General features: G+C 44.6%; 1 long non-coding RNA gene across 1 annotated transcript in view; it reads right to left on the bottom strand.

Annotated features, from left to right (window-relative positions):
• Nucleotides 1–24,351, bottom strand: part of LOC146812512 (uncharacterized) — a 480,077-nt gene that overhangs the window by 242,560 nt on the left and 213,166 nt on the right. Inside the window, exon 2 of the long non-coding RNA XR_014965950.1 lies at nucleotides 5,020–5,112. This is a non-coding gene — a long non-coding RNA (uncharacterized LOC146812512). The remainder of the gene's footprint in view (nucleotides 1–5,019; nucleotides 5,113–24,351) is intronic.

Below are 24,351 nucleotides of genomic sequence, written 5' to 3'. Positions count from 1 at the left end.
ATAACCAGCAACCCAGAAGAAATCTATACAGCCTTCTGCAAATTCTTTCAGGGCTTCTACTCGGAGGAAACGCCGGCATCCCAATTGGATGGACAATCTGACCTTAAGAATTACTTGGACCCAATTGTGCTGTCATCTCTTAGTAGAGATAGCGGGAGCAACTTGAGGCTCCTCCCACATGGGACGAAATCGGCAAGGCCTTGATTAATCTACCGAACGGGAAAGCTGCCGGGCCTGAATGTATTCCAGTTGAATTTTATAAGGTAAATTGGGGATATTTTTAATGTTGTAGTGACACAAATCTTCCATGGTGCCACTCCTCCTCAATCTTGGTCCATAGATAAGATTATTGTCTTCCTTAAAAAAGACAAACCGCCAACAGAAATGGGTTCGTATCGCCCAATTACCCATATTAATGGCGATTCAAAGGTATATTCCAAAATGTTTGCCACACGACTCTTGGCCAAGATTGAAGGTCTCATTTCCAGGTGGCAGCATGGGTTTATACCCGCCAAAGGTACCACCGAGCATATAGCACAGATTTCAGGAGACCCGATGGCTGTAATAATCCTTGATGCCGAAAAAGCATTCAATCTGGTCTCCTGGAACTTTCTTTGGTGCGTCATGCAGAGAATGAATTTTGGGCATAAAGCCATCCAGGGCATTAAGGCATTATACCTCACACCTATGGCTAGGGTGTCTATTAACGGGTCTTAAACGGAGCACATATAAATCTCGCGGGGGACCCGACAAGGTTGTCTCTGCTCCCCACTACTTTTTGCCATGTACATCGACCCACTTATTAAAAAACTTGAAGGAAACCAGGCTATACTGGCAATAAGTAGATTTGGCCTAGCAACTAAAATCCTGGCCTATGCCGATGATCTGGCTTTGGTCACACCGGATCCAGAGAAAGCCATTCCAGAAATTGAGGCTGAGGCCCATTTATTTGGTTCCATATCAGGATATAAACTGAACAAAGGAAAAACCAAAATTATAATCAATAAAAATGTCACCTGGAACGATGGAAGAGTTGTGGCTAAAGCTAAATACCTAGGTATTGACATCTTGGCTGATACTGACCTGATAGTTGGCCAAAATATGGATCCTCTTGTCTCAGAGACAAGGAAAGCCTTGAGCCGTCTTAACAATCTACACCTTTCCGTCGTTGCAATATATTAAAAATGATTTTTTTTCAAAATATTCTGTATTTGTTTAGAGCCATACCTTTGGAGTTCAACAAGTCAACACTTTTAAGATTTGACAGGTTATTTTCTCAGTTTGTGTGGGCATTTTCTCAACCTAGGAGGGCATAGAAATTCTTGTCCCTTACCTGGGAAAGAGGGGGGTGGGCCATACCCAACTTAAAAATATATTATTGGGCTACCATCTTGCAATCGTATCCTATACTGCTGCAAGACTCTCCCCCAACCCCCCGCTGCAGGTCTACCCTCACCCTTCGAACCTTTGCTCGGTCCCGAGGCTTGAGGTTGTTTGTGGCGACAGTTGGAATTTAGATATTATAAAAGGGTCAAATTTAAGACCCTTTTAGGTGTATATAAGGTTTTCTCTGCCGTACGCAAGAATCTAGGTATCGGTAGACTGAACTTCTATACCCCTATCAATAATAATCCCAATCTACCGGATATCTTTGGACCATCATACTTTCAAACCTGGATAGATAAGGGGGTAAAGAAATTAGGCGACCTTTGCTCACCCGAAGAGGTATTTTCCTTTGAAAAACTTAAATCCCTCAATAATCTAGATAATAGGGACTCCTTTAAATATCTTGCTATTAAGTCTTTCTTTTTGCGGAAGACAGGGTTTCCTCAGGTTTTGCTAACTGCAAATTAATCTGGAAACTTTGCAGGACCACACCACGCATTGGCATCATCTACAATTTTCTCAATAGCTTAATGCCTGACGATCTGACTATAGTTTCAACTAAGTGGCAGCAAAAACTGAACATTTCTAAAAATGTTTTCTGCCTGGCGCTTAAATCTGCCCAAAATGATTTGCTGTCTGCTAGTCTTCAAGCGCAGTTTTATAAAACTTGTTTCTTCTTATATTTTACTCCCTCCAGAATAGCAAAATAGGGGGCCGGGAAAGGTACACACTGTCCGCGCTGTGATGAATTCAGCACCGACTCAATCCACATGTTTACCACATGTGTAAAACTGGAGCCGTTACTAAATAAAATTCAATCCTTCCTAGGTCATGTGCTACTTCAAAATGTACCTTTAACACCCTCCACCATATTACTTGGTATACAGGACTTGATAGACAGAAAGAACGGGGGGGACTTAATATTCGTTGCCATGGCTACCTACAGGCTGAGCATTGCGTCTGCCTGGTTGGACCCTAATCCCCCATTGTTTACGCAATGGTTAGCTCGGTTTTATTCAATTTTCTCTCTTGAAAAGGCAATTTATTCCAAAAAGGGTCATCGAGCAAAAATAAAGAATGTCATATGGGAGACTCTTTCTTGCTGGCTTAATTGACCAAATCCTAAAGTAAGCGAGGATAGTGCTCAAGGATTGCACTTTATCTAATTCAGGCAACCTTTTTCACTTAAATATGAGTTATTTATTCTGCTGAGGTACTTTTTTTGCTTAATGATGTACTGTTGCACTGGTCACTTTATCTCATGTTCCTCAGCCACATCGATTAATATTTATTCTGCCGTGGTGTTTTTTCTATTTTTAATGATGTACTGTCGCACTGGTCACTTTACCTCATGTCTTTCAGTCACATTTATTAATATGTATTCTGCTGTGGTGCTGGCCACTTTATCTCGTGTGTTTAGTTATAATGATTATTTTTTTTCTTTTTATTTCTCCACCCAATCATTCGCTGTAGCAGTTTACATCGTATTCAGATATCTTGCACTAATATGATATATCATTATAGGTTTTAATAGATTTGTCACTCGTTGGATAATCTCAGCCTTGGGGGGGGGAGGGGGGTCGCTACACATTGTATTTTTGTCTTCTATGTTATGTATTCTGTGTTCACTGCAAAGAAAAATTAAATAAAAAAAATTCACTGAAAAAAAACAAAGGTTACAGGGATGTTATAGTTGGGAAATTGCATTAAAAACCTAGAAATTCAATGAAAAAACTCAGATTACAAGGACATTATAGTTGGGAATTAAAATTTAAAAGCTGAAGAGTCGCTGAAAAAACAAAAGTTACAGGGACATTATAATTAGAAAATAGCATTAAAAAAACATAGAAATTCACTGAAAACACCAAAGGTTACATGGATGTTATAGTTAGGATCAGATTTCACACACACAAAACTAGAAATTCAGCAGTTATAATTATAGTTATCTCATGTGATTATAACTCATGCCCTCACCATACACTGCTAATTACCCTACATATTACATTGCTCATCAAATCTTCTATGACATCATTGGTAATATCACTGCAACAATTGCAAATCTGATGAGAAAACTGTGCTTGGCGGGGTAGTTATAGTTATCTTAGTGCATGAGTTATAGTTACTTGAGATAAGTGCTGCATTTCTATCGTTTTGTGTGTATACAATCTGAACCCAACTAAAACGTCCCTGTAACCTTTGTGTTTTTTAAAGCGAGTTATATATGTAGACAGATAGCAATTGGAATCCCCTCTTTTTTTAAATTATTTAAAATGTAAATTGTGTTCTTTATTTACCCACCCCTAAACCTTAAAAACACCCTTACTAACCTATACCTTTACCCACCACTAAACCATACAAAAAACCCTTGCCACCCTAAACCCCTGCCCACCCCTATACCCTAAGAAAGACCCTACCATCCTATATCCTTACCCCCACCCTACAAACACCCTTACCACCAATACCCCTACTTACCCCTAAATCCTAAAAACACCCTTACCACCCTATGCCTCTTCCCACAGCTAAAACATAAAAATACCCTTACCACCCTGTACCCCTACCCAACCCTTTACCATAAAAACACCCATACCACCCTATACCAACCCCCAAACCATAAACAAATACCCTTACCACCCAATCATCACTACCCAGTCCAAAAATGCCCTTACCAGCCTATACCTTTACCCAACCTAAATGCTACAACACCCTTACCCCAAATACCCCTACCAACCCTAAAACACCTTTGCCACCCAATACCCCTACTTACCCCTAAATCCTAAAAACACCCTATGCCCCATGCCAACCCTAAAATCTTAAAATACCCTTACCACCCTATACCCCTACTCATCCCTTACCATTCTATACCCTTACCCACCCTAAACCCTAAAAATAACCTTCACACCCAATAACCCTACCCACTCCTAAATCCTAAAAACTCCCTTACTCTCATGGACTCAACATTAATCCCCTTCTCACTGTTCTTCGAGATGAGGACAATATGGTCCTCTCTCCCGCTCTCATTGTGTGGGCGCTCAGCGATTTTTAAGATGGTCTCCTTACCTAAATTTTTATATAGGCTACAAAACTTCCCATACCACATATCGAAATCCTGGTTTGCAAATATCAATGCCATCCACAACAAATTCCTGTGGAATGGTGGGGCAGTTCGGGTAGTGCTCCAAACCTGGGTGCAATCAACATATTGTGGGGGTATCGCCACAGCTGACGTATTTTCCTACTACGCCGCCTCCCATTTCCTGATCGTAAATGAATGGTGGTACAATTCGCCATCGGATCCTGCGTTCGCACTGGAATACACAGCATTGGAGGCCCCCCCCCCTCCTTCAGCTACTTTATAGTACGCAGAGCCTAGATGTCCTACCCCATGCTGGCAGGACTGTAATCTGGCTCTGGCGGTATGTTGTCGGGCAGATGGGGTGGCGTGGTCGGCTGACCCAGGCAACTCCCCTCTGGAACGGAACCCAGTTGCGCCAAGGTGCGGCCCTGCCTGCATTCCGTAAATGGGACGTCGTAGGTATATCCTCGATGGGAGACATTATGAAGGGAACAACCTTAAAATCTTTCCAGCAGCTGCAGGTGGAATTCCAGTTGCACAAATTACACTTTTACAAATACCTTAAATTGCGCCATGCCCTGGCCCCTTCCATCCGCACTCTGGACAGCTTGCCAGAATTCCATCCTCTTCAAGGCCTTCTCCTCATGGGAGACCTGGGGGCACATAAAATCAGACAGGTGTATCAGACTCTAACCGCACATTCCAAAACAACACTGCATAAATCCAGACAGGCGTGGCAGGACGATATACCTGACTTAACGGACGATGGCTGGGCTGAGGGCATAGCCAGCCCCTGGGGCGCAGCGGTGTCCTCCCGATATCGACTTATCCAATTCAAATATGTACACTGGGTATATTATACAAGACTCCGTCTCTGGAAGATGGGGGTGGTTCAGTCTCCCCAATGTCTGCGATGTGGGAGGGAGCAGTGTGGAGCTGCACTGCTATACAGTCCTTCTGGCGTAAAGTCTCAGCATGTTTGGGCAGGGGGCTAGCTTGGGATCTCCCCCACGACCCAAAACTGTTCCTATTACATAGCACGGACGATATAGGGGGGGATCAGTACAAACAGCACCTGCTCTTCCTGGCCCTCATAAGCGCTGGCAGTTTTCCAGGCACGAGGATGCCCCCGTAAACACAGGAACATATGGTCCCAATGGGCAAAGTATCAAGGTATCGACCTTCCTCCCCTGCCTCTACAGACCCTCTGATGGGCATATTTGCTAACACCCCTATGATCACCCCAGGCAGCACACAACATACCTTTACTCCATGTTTGAGAACACATCTACACCTTCCTCAATGCATGGGTTTGGGAACTGTCTGCGCAAAGTTTGTGTTATTTTATATTTTTATGATAGTTAATAATGCATACCAACTGTGTATATCCAGATTATCTTGGTGTCAATGTATTTATGTAGGGTGTCTGCCCAGCAGGTATCACGGAAAATCAATAAAATGTGTTATTAGAAAAAAAACACCCTTACAACCCTATGCCCCTACCCACCCCTAAAACCTAAAAACACCCCTACCACCCAATACCTCTACCCATACTGTAAAATAATACCCATAACATAACGTATTTTTGTAAAGCACACGTTCACCCAAGGGTATCTTGGCTCTGAATAACAGATGTTTATTACCACCCTATACTCTTACCCACCCCTGAACCCCAGAAAACCCATTACCACCTTATACCTCTACCCATGCCTAAACACTAAAAATACCTTTATCACCATATACCCCTACCCACACTAAAACCCTAAAAACAACCTTATTACCTTTCCCACCCTAAACAATAAAACACCCTTACCATCCTATGCCTTTACCCACCCTAAACCTTAAACAATACCGTTACCACCCAAATCCCCCTACCCACCCCTAAACCCTAAAAGTGCACCTAACCCCCTATACCCTTGCCTACCATAAATGCTAAAAACATCCTTACCACCATATGCCCCCACCCACCCCTAAAACCCCAAAATACCCTTATCAACTATACTCCTACCCACTACTAACCCTAGAAAATACCCTTACCATCCTATATCCCTACCCACTCCTAAACCCTAAATACACCTTAACCAGCCTATACCTCTACCCACCCCTAAACCCTTATAAATAACCTTACCACCATATACCCCTACCCAGCCCTAAACCATGAAAACCACCCTATACCCACTCTAAAAAAACCTTACCACTCAATACACCTACCCATCCCATAACACTAAAACACCCTTACCACCCAATACCTCTACCCACCCATAAACTCTAGTAAATACCTTTACCACCCTATACACCTACCCACCCCTAAACCCTAAAAATCTGTTACCACCCTATGGGTCACATGCATCAAAAGAAAAAGCGGTCGCAAACGGGCAGATTCTCAGAATCTGCCCCTTTGTGACCGGTATTTTTGCATTTGGGATGCATCAACCCAAATGCAAAAATCGCAATTTAAGGAATCTCTAAATTGCGATTACTTAAATTGCGATTGCATTTAAGGAATCGCAAATTGAGATTCCTTAAATGTAATGCATTAAAGTAAAAAATTTAGCGATTTCGCTAATAGGAGTCGCAAATTACCATCAATTTGCACTTGATGGTAATTTGCAAAAACTTTGAAAAATGCACTAAACTGCATTTTTCAAAGTTCCATTTTACACACACACACACACACACACATGCCCTCCCTGCTGTTGTGATCCAGGATTTACTGCTGTTCTGAGGATCCTGGATGTACCGTTGGTCGGAGGGTCCACTGCCCCCGCTGCATGGCTCCTTCTCACATCGTGGGTGGAGCTGAGCCCCCGTGCCTTGTGGGGCAGGAGAGAAGATCCATACTGCAGTAGCGGATTTGGCTGACCGAGCATCAGAGCTCCAGGGGTTGAGGTTGACGGCAAGGCAAAGTAAAGAGTATACACCACCTCACTCTTCCCTGCGGCCGAGATCTGGGAGTTGCCGCAGGCCCGAAGGTCCCTTCCGCCCTGTGGCCGCCCGAGTTTATGCCTTTCACCGCACCAGGAGCTAGGGTCCGTGACTCCTGAGATGCGCCCGGAGTGAATACGGTAGGCGGAAAGTCTGGAGTGCCGTGCACGTCTCTGTGCTAGCTGAACGGGAGACAGAACGGATTCCAGAGTCCACCGAGGCTAATCGCAGAACGAACACCAGACTTCGGTTCCTGGTGAAGCGCAGCACCGTATAATGCCACCAGCGGACATCTAAACATGCCAATTTCAACATAATCACTGCCACTAACTTCGCCGACCGGGAAAATGCGGTAACCCAAAATGGCGGACATCGAGTGGCACCCCTAGCTGCTGTGACGTGGATCAATTATATGCCTGATCACCCACCTGAACGGCTGCTTCACAGGGATTTAAGCAGCCTCTGTCTCCGGTTAAGTTACCACCACTTTACAACAATTCAAACTTATTTTATCATCGCTTCGAGCTTCTTTCAGATGTAGCCTGACCCTAAGATGGCAGCCGTAATTGACACACTCGTAATACAGAAATTTGCGCACTGTCACCATGCGTTTTAACTGACTGCGGAGTGTAAGGAGCGCTTCATTCTCAACCCACTGTGTCGCACACGTCCCATGCTATGGGGAGCACATCTTGCATCGCTTCGTTCCTCTTTTGTGCCCGCAGAGTGCCAGCGCCTTCGCAGATTCACAAAATGCCACCCAGCTCCTATTAAGTTATTCTCTAACCTCGGGAGCCTTCAAATGAGCCTCTGACGGTCTGATTTCAGCTGGTCAAATACTCCAGTGAATTCACTGTCCATTCCTTTAGCTAATTATCATTGTATGCCTTGCTACTGTAACTGAACTCTAAACTGAGGATCTCTTAATTGAAGGGGATGCCGCATTAAAATGCCTCTGCAGCATCTAGCTCCGCAGTGCAGCATGAGGGGTGTAAAGAAGGAGGGGATTGTGGCTTTCCCCATAGGTCATCAAACACTGATAGAGCTCAGCATTGGGCCACTGCTTCTGGGAGCAAGCCCCCTGAGGACTGATAATCTGTCTCTTTCACCTCTCCACTGATGGGACTAGCGGGAGGACGAATCAGAGGGTGTTTCCCAATTTCACCGGGAACGATGCCTTCGATTGAACTATGATGATGTCCAATGGGCGAAAACCGAATCTGTTTGTACTTACCGCTGAACCAGAGTACCATTGGCCGTTAACCGGTGGAGCTGTCCTGTGCAGCTATAGAGGAGTCTGGCTATGGTTCACCCCCTCGGCCGTCACCTACCCAGCCGGACATCGGACATTGTTTTTTAACGGTGCTTCACGGTTTTGTCTATCTTTCACTTTGACTGCTGGTTTCCCCTATAGTCCCTTCCCCCCTCTGGTCTGCCTGACGCTATCTGCATTCCTTTTCCCCTGTTTACCTTACCCCCTCTACCTTCCATTCCACATAAGACGTTTTGTCTTTGCTATGTAACACGAAAATAACTTATGTTATCATGTAATCTCATGTTTTTCTACTGTCCGTTCTCACCGCGGAGTCCGAGCAACCCTGGCTGATGCCCAGTGGAGCTGTCCTTTGCAGCTATAGAGGAGTCTGGCTATGGTTCACCTCCTCTGCCATCACCTACCCAGCCGAACATCGGTCATTGTTTTTAACGGTGCTTCACGGTTTTGATCTTTCACTTTGACTGCTGGTTTCCCCTATAGTCCCTTCCCCCCTCTGGTCTGCCTGACGCTATCTGCATTTCTTTTCCCCTACTTACCTTTCCCCCTCTACCTTCCATCCCACATAAAACGTTTCGTCTTTACTACGTAACGCGAATATAACTTATGTTATCATGTAATCTCATGTTTTTCTACTGTCTGTGCTCACCGCGGAGTCCGAACCACCTTGGCCGATGCCCAGTGGAGCTGTCCTATGCAGCTATAGAGGAGTTCGGCCCTGGTTCTCCCCCTCGGCCGTCACCTACCCGGCCGGAAATCTGACATTGTTTCCCTCCCTTCCCCGTTATGTTTCCCTCCCTCTTTCTTTCTCCTATGTCTATACTTGGAATCTGTAACTGAAGTAATCATGTAATCTGTAACTTGCTGATCATCGTGTAAAGCGCTCTGATACCTCCGGGTCTAGCCAGCGCTATATAAAACTTTGCAAATAAATAAATAAACAAGCATGTACTCATATGCAGATTTCAGGGGTGCAACAGGGTATCCTTTTGGAACCCTTGAAATTGCATTCGCAATTTGCGAGTACCTATTGGGTACTCGCAAATTGCGAATGCAATTCCTATGGGCCTCTAGGCCCATAGGAATGAATGGGAAGACATTCCTTAATTGCGACTCGCAATTTACGAGTCGCAATTAAGGAATGTTAAGAAATTGCTATTATTTTAGCGATTTCTACATGCATAGGCTTTTGCGATTCCTTAATTGCGATTCCTTATTTATCGCAATTAAGGAATCACAAAAGCCTACCTTAATGCATGTGCCCCTTAACCTCTACTCGCCCCAAACCCTAATAATACACTGCCCCTACCCAACCCTAAAAACACCCTTATCACAATATATTCCTATCATCCCCAAGCCCTAAAAACACCCTTACCCCCTATACCCCTACCCACCCCTAAACCCTAAAAATACCCTTACCTTCCTATACCTCTACCCACTCCTAAACCTTTACCTAAATTATATATATATATCAAAAGAATACCTTTTCAGGCATAGAGTGACGAATGCATTATGCAAAAAAGAAGCAAAGAACTCTGGGTAGTTCTCAAGTTTAGGTGGAAAGCAGCTCCATTATAGAGTACCCTCAACACCAGTGACACTCTTAGTTTGCTCACCTCACATGTCTGCTTTTCTTTTTGAGGTGAGCACACTTGGTGTCGCTGGTGTTGAAAGTGCTCTATAATGATGCTGCTTTCCACCTAAAGTTGAGAACTACCCAGAGTTCTCTGCTTCTTTTTTGCATATATATTTATATATTAATTTCTTATAAAATTCTGCAGCTGCCGAAGGAAATGATGCACTCCAGGATGCATTGCAGCAAATACATCCTTTATTAACAGATCGGAACACAGCTGCTCCTCCTATGCGTTTTGGCTGTAAACAGCCTTTGTCAAGGTGAAAAGGTCCCATCTCCCGTCAACACTAAATACAAACCAGGCATGAGCACTGAAGAAATACTCCACGTTTCATGTGTCAATACCATTTCTTCATCCTCCGTGCGCTATGCCCAATCAATCACCAAAATCCTGCATACAAAATCAAAACAACACCTAAACATAATTGCAGTGAATCTGTGCATTTTTACAATTTAACATCATAGCGGTTAAAAACACCGACACAGAAAAAATCTACATTAGTACAAAAGATTAACTGGATCTCAACAACGCAGGGCATAGTGTTTCAGCCCAAAGGCATGTCTTTTTCAGGAGAACAATACTCATATTTCAAATCCAGGGTCAGGACATTGATGGAGGTAAACATATACACACTATACCATTTCATATCCAATGGGCTCTCATTTTTCCAGATAAATTCATTTTATACATCAAAATACATGTCTCAAAATCAAACCAGTGCCTCTATCCTCTCAATCACATATATGGGTCTTAGATCCATAGATTGCTGTATGCATGTGAAGGCGTAATGTTAGTAGAGAGACTCCACTTGGCAGTCACTTAAATTCCAATTCCACCAAATTATTATGCAGGTGTTACCTGCTGGTATAATCGGTCTGGGATCAGACATTTAATTAAAAACAGCAATAAAACCTGTGACATCACCATTAGAAGCAAAGACTCAACGCAAAAATAAACAAATAATAATAAAAAATAATGGTAAAGTCAAAATTAAACTTAAACTAAAAATCCAGGGGCATAGGACGGTATTATTCCCAATTCTCCGTCCCAATCAGAGAACGCATTTACCCTGGCAGACGTGCACTATCCATAAGTGTAATAGGCTGGATGAGGAGTCCCTTATTATCCGGCAAGGAAAGGAGTGGAAGTAGAGAGGAAAACAATGAGGAATGTCTATACTTTCGATTTAGAGGAATAGACAGTTGAGGGAGATCCACATTAACAGCACAGAAAGTCAACAGGTTAATGATATACACTTATTGCCCCCCTGTACCTCCAATTCCTCATCCTTATTTAATACATAAGGGAATTCGTCTAAAGATCAGATATATATGTTGACTCAAGCTGTCTTAGACAGTTCACTCTATCTACTCCCTACATTCCATTCTATCACTCACAAAAAAAACACAATCTTCGACACATCGCTGTAATGCAGTTCTGAAAAATGCCTCGCTGAAGGATAGGTGAAATCTAGATTTTTAATAACTTGCTGGTGTTCCAGCCTGCATTTCCTAAGGGGAAAAATTGTGCTACCCTCATACATAAGTGAGCAGGGGCAATAAAGGACATAAATACAAAAATCAGAAGCACAGTTCAAAAATTGCCTGATTTCTCTTTTATGCCCACAGGATATAGAAAATTCCACAGTATTTGCTACATGTTTGCAGGCTTTACAGTGACCACACCTAATAAAATCCATTACCTCTAGTTAGCCATGCAGTGGTAGTGCGGGTCCCTGTATAATAGCTGTGGGTGAGATGATCTACCAAGGGCCTCCCTTTCCTGTATGTAATGGAGGGTTTGGGTGCCAATTCTGTGCCTCTCACTGTGTCATTCCTCAGTAATGGCCCACTGCTTACTCATCCGATTTCTAATCCTGTGTGAGCAGAAGTTATAGGTCATGATGAAGTGTATACTTTGATTTTTATGGTTTATATTCTCAATGGGGTACGAAAGTTGATTCCTCATTAAAGGAGAGGCTTTCTTCTCTGTTACACTTAAAACATTGGCCCTATATCCCCTATTCTGAAATATTTGCTTCATATGAGACAAATGTCTCTTATACTCAGTGTCCGTACTACAGACTCTTTTGAGTCTCAGTAATTACCCAGAAGGGATACTGCTGATCAAATTCTGGGAATGATCACTGTTAAAATGTAACACACTGTTACCAGTTGTTTCCTAACGATGTACGGAGGTATTCACTTTTCCATTTTCTACCCACAATCTGACACCTAAAAAATCTATTTGCTTTGTACTCATAGTAGTGGTAAACTTCAAATTGAAAGGATTGTCATCTAGTTTATCCAGGAACATGCACACGTCTTCCCGGGGACCATTCCACAATAACAATAAATCATCGATATAGCGAGGCAATATTAACACAATCTGCATGTACTCTTCATTCTCTTCTGCCCAGGCCACCTGCTACTCCCACCAGCCCATCACAAGAATCGCGAAGCTGGGGGCGAAGCAAGTGCACATAGCGGTCCCCATCTTCACCTGATAGTACACACCATTATGCAGAAAAATATTCTTTTTCCAAAAAATATCGGATCATGTTATATATCTTATGTTCAAGCAAACATACTGCCCTTGTTTTAAAATAATTCTTGCATGCCTGTACCCTAAATTGGTGATCAATACATGTATACAGGGATGTAACATCTATTGTTATCAGCAGAAAAGATTCAGACCACAGCACATCATGTATTTTAGTAAGAAAATCCCCACTATCGCTGCAATATGCCAGTAATGCCTTGTCAAAGGGGGCAAGGAAATAATCAATGTAAATTGCTGTTTTTTAGGAAATCTTCATTAGAGTAGCCAATTGGTCTCCCAGGGGGTTTATTCAAGACTTTTGTGCACCCTGGGTAACACATAAAATGATGGTACCTTTGGATGATCTTTTCTCCGGAAGCTATATTTGTCAGCATCCAAATCCTCCCGATCATGCCATTCAATCTGGAGTTTCTGGTATTGACTAATAGCGCCCTTGTATGTTTCTGGAGTAATCACTTAAAAGCATTCAGCCTGTGTCAATTGTTTCATGACTTCTCATTCATACAAAATACCGAGATTCCTCTCTTATCAGAGGGCTTTATCACTACAGTGGGGTCGATTTTCTAACATGGTCAGAGCTGTTCTCTGAGATGGAGTTAGATTCTCTGCATCCTTCCTGGCTCTACCTCTCGGGGACACCAACTTCCTAGTTACAGTGGCATGAAAAACATCAATATTATCATGAGGTAAGGATGGAAATAAGTGGGATTCAGGTCTAAATCCACTATTACTTGGGGTATTAACACCAATCCCTAGACTAGAGTATTAAGTACTTCATCCAGCTCTACATTTGTATCCTCACAATCCCTCTCTTAGTAGAACCTCTAATGCCAATAAACCCTGCACATCACCAATCAGAATATCACTCAATGAAATATCAGGTTCCTGTACATGGGTTTTGCTTTGACACATTTTAGGCCTTATTACGTGTTCGGAGGTCCATAGGACCGCCGAACCCGTGGTGGCAGTCTGACCACTGCTACACTGCGGGTCTGCCCGCAGTATTATGAGCGTGGCGTTCAGACAGCCATGACCACAGGGGATCATGGTTCCATCGACGGTCGTGCAGAGGTCAGCAACACTAATGCAGGTGGTGCTGCTGCGGCACCACCAAGTATATTAGGAGTTGCCTGTCTACCGCCCTTTTCATGGCGGTGAGCCTGCCATGAAAAGGGTGGCGGAGAGGTAGCAAAAGGGGCACTAACAAGGCCTCCTGTCACTCCTGGAGGTGCATTAGGGGATATGGGGGGAGCACATGTAGCGCCCTCCTGTATTTCCACCCCCGAGTTCCTGCTCGTGGTGGCATTATGCCACACCATGCATGAAGGTGCAACTGGAGCTCTGAGAATGGTGGTCTGCATGTCAGGCTCTTCAATAAGCCTGACAGACCGCCGCCTTAGACCACCACAGCACCACTCGCCAGACCAGGATTTACCTCCTAATCTGGCGGGTGGCAGCATCACAGGTTTGGCGACCCTACAGAGATTGGTGCATTGCACCGTCCGCTGTAGGACAGCCAGAGTCCTAATAAAGCCCTTTATGTATTTTATTCAATTTAAATTTGTAGATAAATAGGTACAACTCAATCCTGTGTGTGTATGTATAGATATATATATATGTATGTATATATATATTCACTGAAAAAACCATAGGTTTCACACACGTTATAGTTAGGAATTAGCATTTAAAAAACCTTGCAAATTCACTTAAAAAACCATAGGTTTCACACATTTTATAGTTAGGTGGATATTTCACTCGTAAAAAACCAATGAAATTCCCCCATTATAGTTAGTTCAGATAACTATAACTCGCGCGCCCGCAATCCACTGCTCAAGACGTCACATATTACATCACTCATGACATGGTCAGTGGCATCACTCATGACATCACTGATGACATCATCCTTGTGATAGAGTGGCGGTCGCGCGAGTTATAGTTATCTGAACTAACTATAATGGGGGAATTTCATTGGTTTTTTACGAGTGAAATATCCACCTAACTATAACATGTGTGAAACCTATGGTTTTTTAAGTGAATTTGCAAGATTTTTTAAATGCTAATTCCTAACTATAACGTGTGTGAAACCTATGGTTTTTTCAGTGAATTTGTACGTTTTTTTAAATGCTAATTTATTTATGTATTATTATTTTTTTTCATATATTTATTTTACAATAAACTACGTATTAAATTTTTTTTTTTTCACCATGTACGCACGGTGCGCGCACCCCCGCGATTAAAAAAAATACTAATAATTTCTGCCTTCGGGGTCCTTCAGGGTCCTTCAGGGACCCCCTGACAAAGACTAGGGGGTCAGGAACTCTCTACCCTGCCCCCTTTTCACGTTCGCCACCTTCCTTTTTCACTCTCGCACTGAAAACAAACAAAATGGCGGCCGACACTTCCTGATTTTGACCGATTCGAACGTTGACTAACATGTAACCACCAATCAGAATTACGCTCGCGCACGTTGGGGTGCTCGCACGGTGCGCGCACGGTGCGCGCGTATAGATATTGATATGCTTTTAAATGCTATTTTCTCAGGAAATACTGAACAGATTTGCACCAGACCTGCAAAAGGCACTTCCTTGACCTTATGGCTACCTCCCTGCCAAATTTCAAGTAATTCTGTTCAGCCGTTCGGGCTGTAGCTGTGTCTAAAGGTCCTATGGAAAAATGCATGGGGAAAACGCATTTTGGGACCCCCCTTTTTTCTCGGCCCCCGCTTGACGAATCACCCCGAGACTTTCAGGGTAGGAGCTGAACGGAGCGCCCCATTAGTTTTGAAAATTTCGCGAGGATTCGTCAACCGGCGCCAAAGTTATTCAAAATAGAATTTTGAGATTTCCTATGGAAACACGGTCCTAACTAGAACTATCTACTGGCGACCGCCAGTAGATAATATATATATATATATATATATATATATATATATATATATATATATTCACTTAAAAAACCATAGGTTTCACACATGTTATAGTTAGCTGGACATTTCACTCGTAAAAAAACAATGAAATTCCCCCGTTATAGTTACTGCAGGCAACTATAACTCACGCGACCGCAATCCTCTGCTGATGACGTCAGATATTACATCACTGTATTTAGACACTTATTTACCCATGTCTTCTTCCATTAATCTTTAGCTATACATATATTACAAATATTTATTTTTCATAAAGACACATATGTCATCAGTGATGTAATATTTGACGTCCTCAGCAGAGGATTGCGGTCGCGTGAGTTATAGTTGCCTGCAGTAACTGTAACGGGGGAATTTCATTGGTTTTTTACGAGTGAAATGTCCAGCTAACTATAACGTGTGAAACCTATGGTTTTTTAAGTGAATTTGCAAGGTTTTTAAATGCTAATTCGTAACTATAACGTGTGTGAAACCTATGGTTTTTTCAGTGAATTTGTACGGTTTTTTAAATGCTAAGTTATGTATTTATAATTTTTTTTTCCAGGTTTTTCACCGTGCGCGCACCGTGAATTTATTTATTTTTTTAAATCGCGAGATGCTCGCACCCTGCGCGCACGGTGCGCTGCGCGCACCCTGCGCGCGCTGTGGGCGCACGGTGCGCTTTGCGCACCGAGCACCCACGGTTCGCAGTGCGTGCCGTGCGCGCCGTGCGCGCAGGGTGCGCGCACCTCGCGATTTTTAAAAAAAATAAAATTGTTTTTTTCTCCCTTGGGGGTCCTTCTGTGACCCCCTGACCAAGGCTAGGGGGCCAGGAACTGTCCACTCTGCCCCCTTTTCACGTTCTCCACCTTTTTTTTTCACCCCCTCAGACTGCGAGAGACAAAATGGCGGCCGACACTTCCTGGTTTCGACCGATTCAAATGTTTACCGACATCTAACAACCAATCAGAATTGCGCTCGCGCACGCCAGTGTGCGCGCACGGTGCGCGCGTATAGATATTGATATGCTTTTAAATGCTATTTTCTCAGGAAATACTGAACAGATTTACACCAGACCTGCAAAAGGCACTTCCTTGACCTTATGGCTACCTCTCTGCCAAATTTCACGTAATTCTGTTCAGCCGTTCGGGCTGTAGCTGTGTCTAAAGGTCCTATGGAAAATAACATGGGGAAAACGCGTTTTGGGACCCCCCTTTTTTCTCGGCCCCCGCTTGACGAATCACCCCGAGACTTTCAGGGTAGGAGCTGAGCGGAGCGCCCCATTAGTTTTGAAAATTTCGCGAGGATTCGTCAACCGGCGCCAAAGTTATTCAAAATAGAATTTTGAGATTTCCTATGGAAACTAGGTTGAAACTATAACTATCTACTGGCGACCGCCAGTAGATAATATATATATATATATATACATACATATATATACATACATACATACACACACATGCATACATACATACAACCACACACACACACAATTACCCTGAATACACTTACCTTGTGTGGTAAAGGTATATGCATGGTAAAGGCATGCGTTGTAAAGGTAGTGTGTGGTAAATGATGCATGGTAAAGGCATTGAGTGCTAATGCCTGCACTGTAAAGGGTGTTTCCCCATGGCAACACATAGCAGCCGAAATAAGGGTATTGTATATTCTTTACAATAATTAATTCTGTGCATGCTGTTAAGGATACAACGGAGCGGTTTGTGAGTAATGTGTTTTTTTAATCCAAGATACACTCTTGGTAGACTATCTTGGGCCTCAGTAGGCTAAACATTATAGAAAAGGGGATTTCAAAATGGGCACATTATGTTGGTTGCCTAATGGCCAACTGTTCCTGAAACAGCGCAGCATTAGTCACTGCTTGTTTCCAGGATGCGGATTTCCATAGTCAGATATACATCACGACCACTGCAAAGAGCTCACCTTTGCTGTGAGCTGTCATCATTACCAGTACAATATTCTCTCTACTATCAGGAAATCTGCACCTCATCACTATATAAAATGGAGAGCTCCATCGGCCAGGTAATGCATCAAGCAATGACCAGGCAGGTACAAAAAGCATGTAATGAAAGAACCTGAAGGCACTTGTGTGCTACTTATCTTCCTCTATCACCTTCATTCTACTCCTACCCTGGGATGCAAACCATCCAGAAGATGCTCAATGGACCTAGTGCCCTTAACTCCAGGGCTACGAAGAGTGCTGCAGTGTGGCGAAAAACATCGTTTCAGGGATCAACCATTCCACAATCACATTCCCCCATTTTACCTCACTAATGATGCACCTCTGCAAGGGTGACCTAACATTCCAACCTCAAGTGCTCCCGCCCTACCGCACTAAGGATACCTACCTACAAGGGTGACCTAACATTCCACCCTCAAGTGCTCCCGCCCTACCACACTAAAGATACCTCCCTACAAGGGTGAAAGGGTGACCTAACATTCCACCCTCAAGTGCTCCCGCCCTACCGCACTAAGGATACCTCCCTGCAAGGGTGACCTAAAATTCCACCCTCAAGTGCTCCCGCCCTACTGCACTACGGATACCTACCTACAAGGGTGACCTAACATTCCACCCTCAAGTGCTCCCGCCCTAACGCACTAAGGATACCTCCCTGCAAGAGTGCAAGGGTGACCTACCATTCCACCTACAAGTTCTCCCGCCCTACCGCACTAAGGATACCTCCCTGCAAGAGTGCAAGGGTGACCTACCGTTCCGCCTACAAGTTCTCCTGCCCTACCGCACTAAGGATACCTCCCTGCAAGAGTGCAAGGGTGACTTACCATTCCGCCTACAACTTCTCCTGCCCTACCGCACTAAGGATACGTCCCTGCAAGAGTGCAAGGGTGACCTACCGTTCCACCCAAAAGTGCTCCCGCCCTACCGCACTACGGATACCTCCCTGCAAGAGTGCAAGGCTGACCTACCAATCCACCCTCAAGTGCTCCCGGCCTACCGCACTAAGGATACCTCCCTGCAGGAGTGCAAGGGTGACCTACCATTCCGCCTACAAGTGCTCCCGCCCTACCGCACTAAGGATACCTCCCTGCAAGAGTGCAAGGGTGACCTACCATTCTGCCAGCAAGTGCTCCCGCCCTACCGCACTAAGGATACCTCCCTGCAAGAGTGCAAGGGTGACCTACCATTCCGCCTACAAGTTCTCCCGCCCTACCGCACTAAGGATACCTCCCTGCAAGAGTGCAAGGGTGACCTACCATTCCGCCTACAACTGCTCCCGCCCTACCGCACTAAGGATACCTCCCTGCAAGGGTGACCTACCATTCCAACTTCAATAGCTCCCGCCCTACCGCACTAAGGATACCTCCCTGCAGGAGTGCAAGGGTGACCTACCATTCCGCGTTCAAGTGCTCCCGCCCTACCGCACTAAGGATACCTCCCTGCAAGAGTGCAAGGGTGACCTACCATTCTGCCTACAAGTTCTCCCGCCCTACCACACTAAGGATACCTCCCTGCAAGAGTGCAAGGGTGACTTACCATTCCGCCTACAACTGCTCCTGGCATACCGCACTAACGATACCTCCCTGCAAGAGTGCAAGGGTGACCTACCATTCCGCCTACAACTGCTCCCACCCTACCGCACTAAGGATACCTCCCTGCAAGGGTGACCTACCATTCCAACTTCAAGAGCTCCCGCCCTACCGCACTAAGGATACCTCCCTGCAAGAGTGACCTATCATTCCACCCTCCAGTCCTCCCGCCTTACCGCACTAAGGATACTTCCCTGCAGGAGTGCAAGGGTGACCTACCATTCTGCCTACAACTGCTCCAGCCCTACCGCACTAAGGATACCTCCCTTCAGGAGTGACCTACCATTCCACCTACAACTGCTCTTGCCCTACCGCACTAAGGATACCTCCCTGCAAGAGTTCAAGGGTGACCTACCATTCCAACTTCAAGAGCTCCCGCCATACTGCACTAAGGATACCTCCCTGCAAGGGTGACCTACCATTTCACCTTCAAGAGCTCCCGCCCTACCGCACTAAGGATACCTCCCTACAGGAGTGCAAGGGTGACCTACCATTCCGCCTACAGGTGCTCCCGCCCTACCGCACTAAGGATACCTCCCTGCAGGAGTGCAAGGGTGACCTACCATTCCGCCTACAGGTGCTCCCGCCCTAACACACTAAGGATACCTCCCTGCAAGAGTGCCAGGGTGACGTACCATTCCGCCAACAACTGCTCCCGCCCTACCGCACTAAGGATACCTCCCTGCAAGAGTGCAAGGGTGACCTACCATTCCACCATCAAGTCCTACCGCACTAAGGATACCTCCCTGCAGGAGTGCAAGGGTGACCTACCATTCCGCCTACAAGTGCTCCCGCACTACCGCACTAAGGATACCTCCCTGCAAGGGTGACCCATCATTCCATCTTCAAGTGTCTTTGTTCTACCTCACTGAGGATTCCTTCTTGCAAGGGTGTGGCTGTCACATATAGGAACCTCTCCACGAGTGGTCACTGTCTGGCCCAAGAATACAGCTTGTACTTCATGTTTAAACTCTGACCAGTAGTCAGCCCTTAACCCCTTCAGTGCCCGCCCCTTTCCCCGCCAAGTGCCGGCCGTTGCATTAGCGGGCGGGGTCTATGACGAGCTGGACTCGTCATGGGCACAGCGCCACCGCGGCCCATGACGAGTCCAGCTCGTCATGGGCACTGAAGGGGTTAAGGCTCTTCTGCATCTCATCAACATCGAAGAGGAACAGAGGGCACCAACTGCATGACTTATATGCTCTACGTCAGCAAATTCTTGCATGAGATGCAGATTGTTTCGCATTGGGCACAGGGACATGGACTCCTTGAGCAGGGACAAATCAGCTTTTTAGGTCTCGCCTGAGCCAGCGCATGCGCTGCGCGGAGAGACATTTAGTATACGGGTTTTCAAAGTGCTGCCACAGCCGGCCTAGCGCTTGCGTTCACGCGAGCGTGCACGCGCGCAGCCGCCATCTGCCTCCCTTCCAGCGTGATCACTGCTGAGCGCGCACCACTCGTGTGATTACGACAGAGTGCGTCCAATCACTTTTGCTTTCACGCCCCTCCCCCGCCGCAATGCTTTCACTTTCGCGCGAGGCTAAGCATCTGTTGCTGCTTCTACAATGAGCACCTTACATCTCACCGCCTCTCCCTACCTCCTCCAAGGGCTTCCATCTCTGCAGTACTCTTTAAACAATGCAAGAAACAACCGGTCGTGCAGCACGCCTCTACTCAGCCTCACTGGACTAACATGCGCTCACAGTTCCGGCAATGCACTTCAATATCACCTCTCTCACCCCTACAGCTGCCAAATACATGTAATACCTTTGGCCAGTCCTCGTTTTTTAAAGCACAGTGCTTTGCATTCTGTGACTTGTGGTTTAGAAAAAGAACAGTTTGTACATTGCTATAAGCTAAAAACCCAGGACTCGCAAATGGCACAAGTAATGACTTGATTCTATTTGACATGCACGTTCCCCGCCACCCTTTCTCCCAATAACATGACCACATGTCTGCTACTTACACAGACGGTCAGTGAACTCAGTCCGTTGTCTGACTTTTAAGGTTATTAGTAGTCCGTAATTTCAGCATGTCCAGGTCACAAAACAACCAATCCCACGAATGAACGTCATTGTAGGAGATGCTTTTGAGCAGCTGATGCTGCCAATGTGATCCACTACAGCCAATCCTAGGGCACCCCAATTATACCTATGTGAGTTGATTGGTTGTCTACCAGGAGAGCAGCCAGGATATCCAGAGAGGATTTGTATATTAATCAGGTTTCTGTTAACAGTAAGATATCCGTTATGTGCGCAAAGTCCTCCTTTATTTCAACGCCAGGAGGGCTACCTTTAATGCGCTGAACAGTATTTGTGTATGCAACGCATGGAAACACTCGCCTGCGTCTCTATATGCAAGTGTTGGCGCATTAAAGCCAGACCTATTGGCTTTATCAATGCTTGCGTTATCTTCAAGCGGGTAAATTCTACTTTTTGTTGAAAATGTGACAGTGTTTCTTTTCATTTGCCAAGACATAGCCACTTCAAACACATCTTTTTAATCTTGCGCAATTCGGCTCGAGCGCATGCAGACTTCAAATATGTAGTTATGTTCGTTCCAGACTGGTCTATATTACGCAGCTCTTTCATTCTGCCCACTGTCAAAACCCCCGACTTCCTGTTATCTGGAAACACTATTGCACTGCAGGCTGTATTAGTACGCAGCGACATACTGATGTTTCAAAACCTGTCTCACATGATAAGCAAGCACTTATTTCGTGCATTGTGAGCAAACAGCTATGTCAAAAGGTCAGCTCACTGACCTTGCAGAGGCTATTGATGGAGCAAGATGGCATCCATCTTGAATCTTCATGGGTTTTATCACCTCTCAGGGGCCGGTGCAATGAAGTTTCATTACTCTGGTAAATTAAACAGCTATTGATTAAGGAAGGTCACCCCAGTGAACTGAGCGGAATGCCTGATCTTAAAATGTTATCTCTTGTTGCCCTACTATATGCTTGCATAAATGAGGCCTTTTTTCACTTAGGTAAAAAATGTAAACAGATTTTCAATATTGGAACATTAAACTGTGAAAGAGAATCGTAGTACAAGGGACTTTAGAAAAGAGAATATTTTAGCAATGTTATTTTTTCGTAACAAAGAAAGTACGATTTTAATCATTGGCACTGAATAGATCTGAAATAAAAAATGCAAATGATCCATCCCTGGTAGGCCTCTTTTTTAATCAAAGCGCCAAGTTGTACATACAAGAGCAACATTTGCTCATTTCATTAGTAAAGTTTTTTTTTTCTCCATATTTTTATTGATTTTAAAAGGTCAGACATCAGACGGTACAAAAACACATAAGGACGCTTTTATCAGTATATTAACCAGCAATAGTATGCCCATTTAAGACATCGTTTTGTATTAAACATTAGTAATAAATGAAAAACCCAAGTTGCACACCCGATCATTGTTCCATTTGTCCATAAGTTCACTCCAAGCATCCATATCACAGCAGTCCTGCTCCAGGCGAACGCCGGGCTTTTTCATCATTATCACGTCGATGGGTGGACTATTGGAACAACATACGATCCATAATGTCCAAAAAATCAAATCAGAACTTATAGCAACAACAAAAAAAAGAAAAAAAAGATACCTTACCCCCCTCCCCGAACTCAGACCCTATCCTATTTCAGTGTATCCTAACTCCTGTCATGTTCCAGTGTATGCAGTGCGGCGGTAATGTACACCGTTTCATTCTGGCTCGTCAGTGGTTATTGCCAGTCCACAAATGCATGATATGGAAGCGGCGGCTTGCGCTACCGGCGCGAGCTTACTCAATGTAACTCAGTCCCTAAGGTGGGGCGCGGTCATCAGTCATCAACATTCAGCGCAGCAAAAGCATTCACAAGTGCATGCCATTCCATTGAAATAGGTGTACGTCTTAGCCCCCTGTATTCCTCCCTGCTTAACTCTATTCCCTCTGCTCCCCCCCCCCCCCCCCCCCCATTGAAGTACCTCGGCATGCTAGTCCATTGTGGATGGGGGTCTGGTTGACTTCCAGCGGGTGGTCACCGTACGCTTGGCCAGAAGAAGCGCAAGATGAACAAAACGCAAGGAGGGGTTTCCTTTCTTGGCGCGGGGGCCTAATCCCAGGATGCAATATTCTAAGGAGTCATATGGGCGGGACGGGACCACCGCCTCGAGACTGACACAGACCTTTTCCCAGTAATGACCCAGTTTGGGACATGACCATAGCATGTTTAGTAAGCCCGTCTGTGACGCTCGGCATCGTGTAGAAAAACCACAGGAGTACAACCCATAAACCAAGCCGAGATCTGGGTGAACACAATGTAAATGCAACAATATCTCAGCTGGATTCATTGAAACTGATTTAATTTTGTATACACAAAATATTACAACAAAGAAAGGAACCGGAGGCTTCAAAATATTTGTTGAATGTGCCCTTGAGCATCATATATTTCAAGAAGACAAAAAATTCTATACACAACAGTTGTAACAGCACTGTTTTAGGCATAAATGCCAAGGCAACCCCAAAGAACAGTGTACATAGTGCTCGTGATAAGAAAGTGATGGCGCATGTGACAACGTGAAAGAAAACCACAGCTTGTGGCGCAGCGAATAATACAAAATATATATACAAGATTAAAAGGTTCACACAAAAGTTACTTTCAATACATCAATTATTATTTACAATGTTTTAGAACCAAGACTCAAAAGGCGCCTAAAGCGTATGTAAGCTGATGGGTAAGGGACCTACCACTTTTCTCCTTTTTACGTGGGAACAATTTGTCTAACCATTTAGTTCATGCCATTACTTGGCCCACTAGCTCTGTCAAACCCAATACCATTACTGCAGCTTGGGGTTTACCACCAGTACTGGGTCATTACAAATGCCAGACATGTAGTGTCTGTGATCTTACCTCCAACACCAAGGAATTCAGATACAATGATAAATCACATACTCTAAATTCGTTCACCAACTGCCGTTCACAGAATGTGATTTATGCAATTGTATGCCCGTGCAATCTTATTTATATTGGTCAGACAACCCAGATGGTCAAGCA

This window comes from Triturus cristatus, chromosome 7 (genome assembly GCF_964204655.1).
Source record: "Triturus cristatus chromosome 7, aTriCri1.1, whole genome shotgun sequence".
NCBI classification, from domain to species: domain Eukaryota; kingdom Metazoa; phylum Chordata; class Amphibia; order Caudata; family Salamandridae; genus Triturus; species Triturus cristatus.
This window is presented reverse-complemented; position numbering and strand designations above follow the sequence as displayed.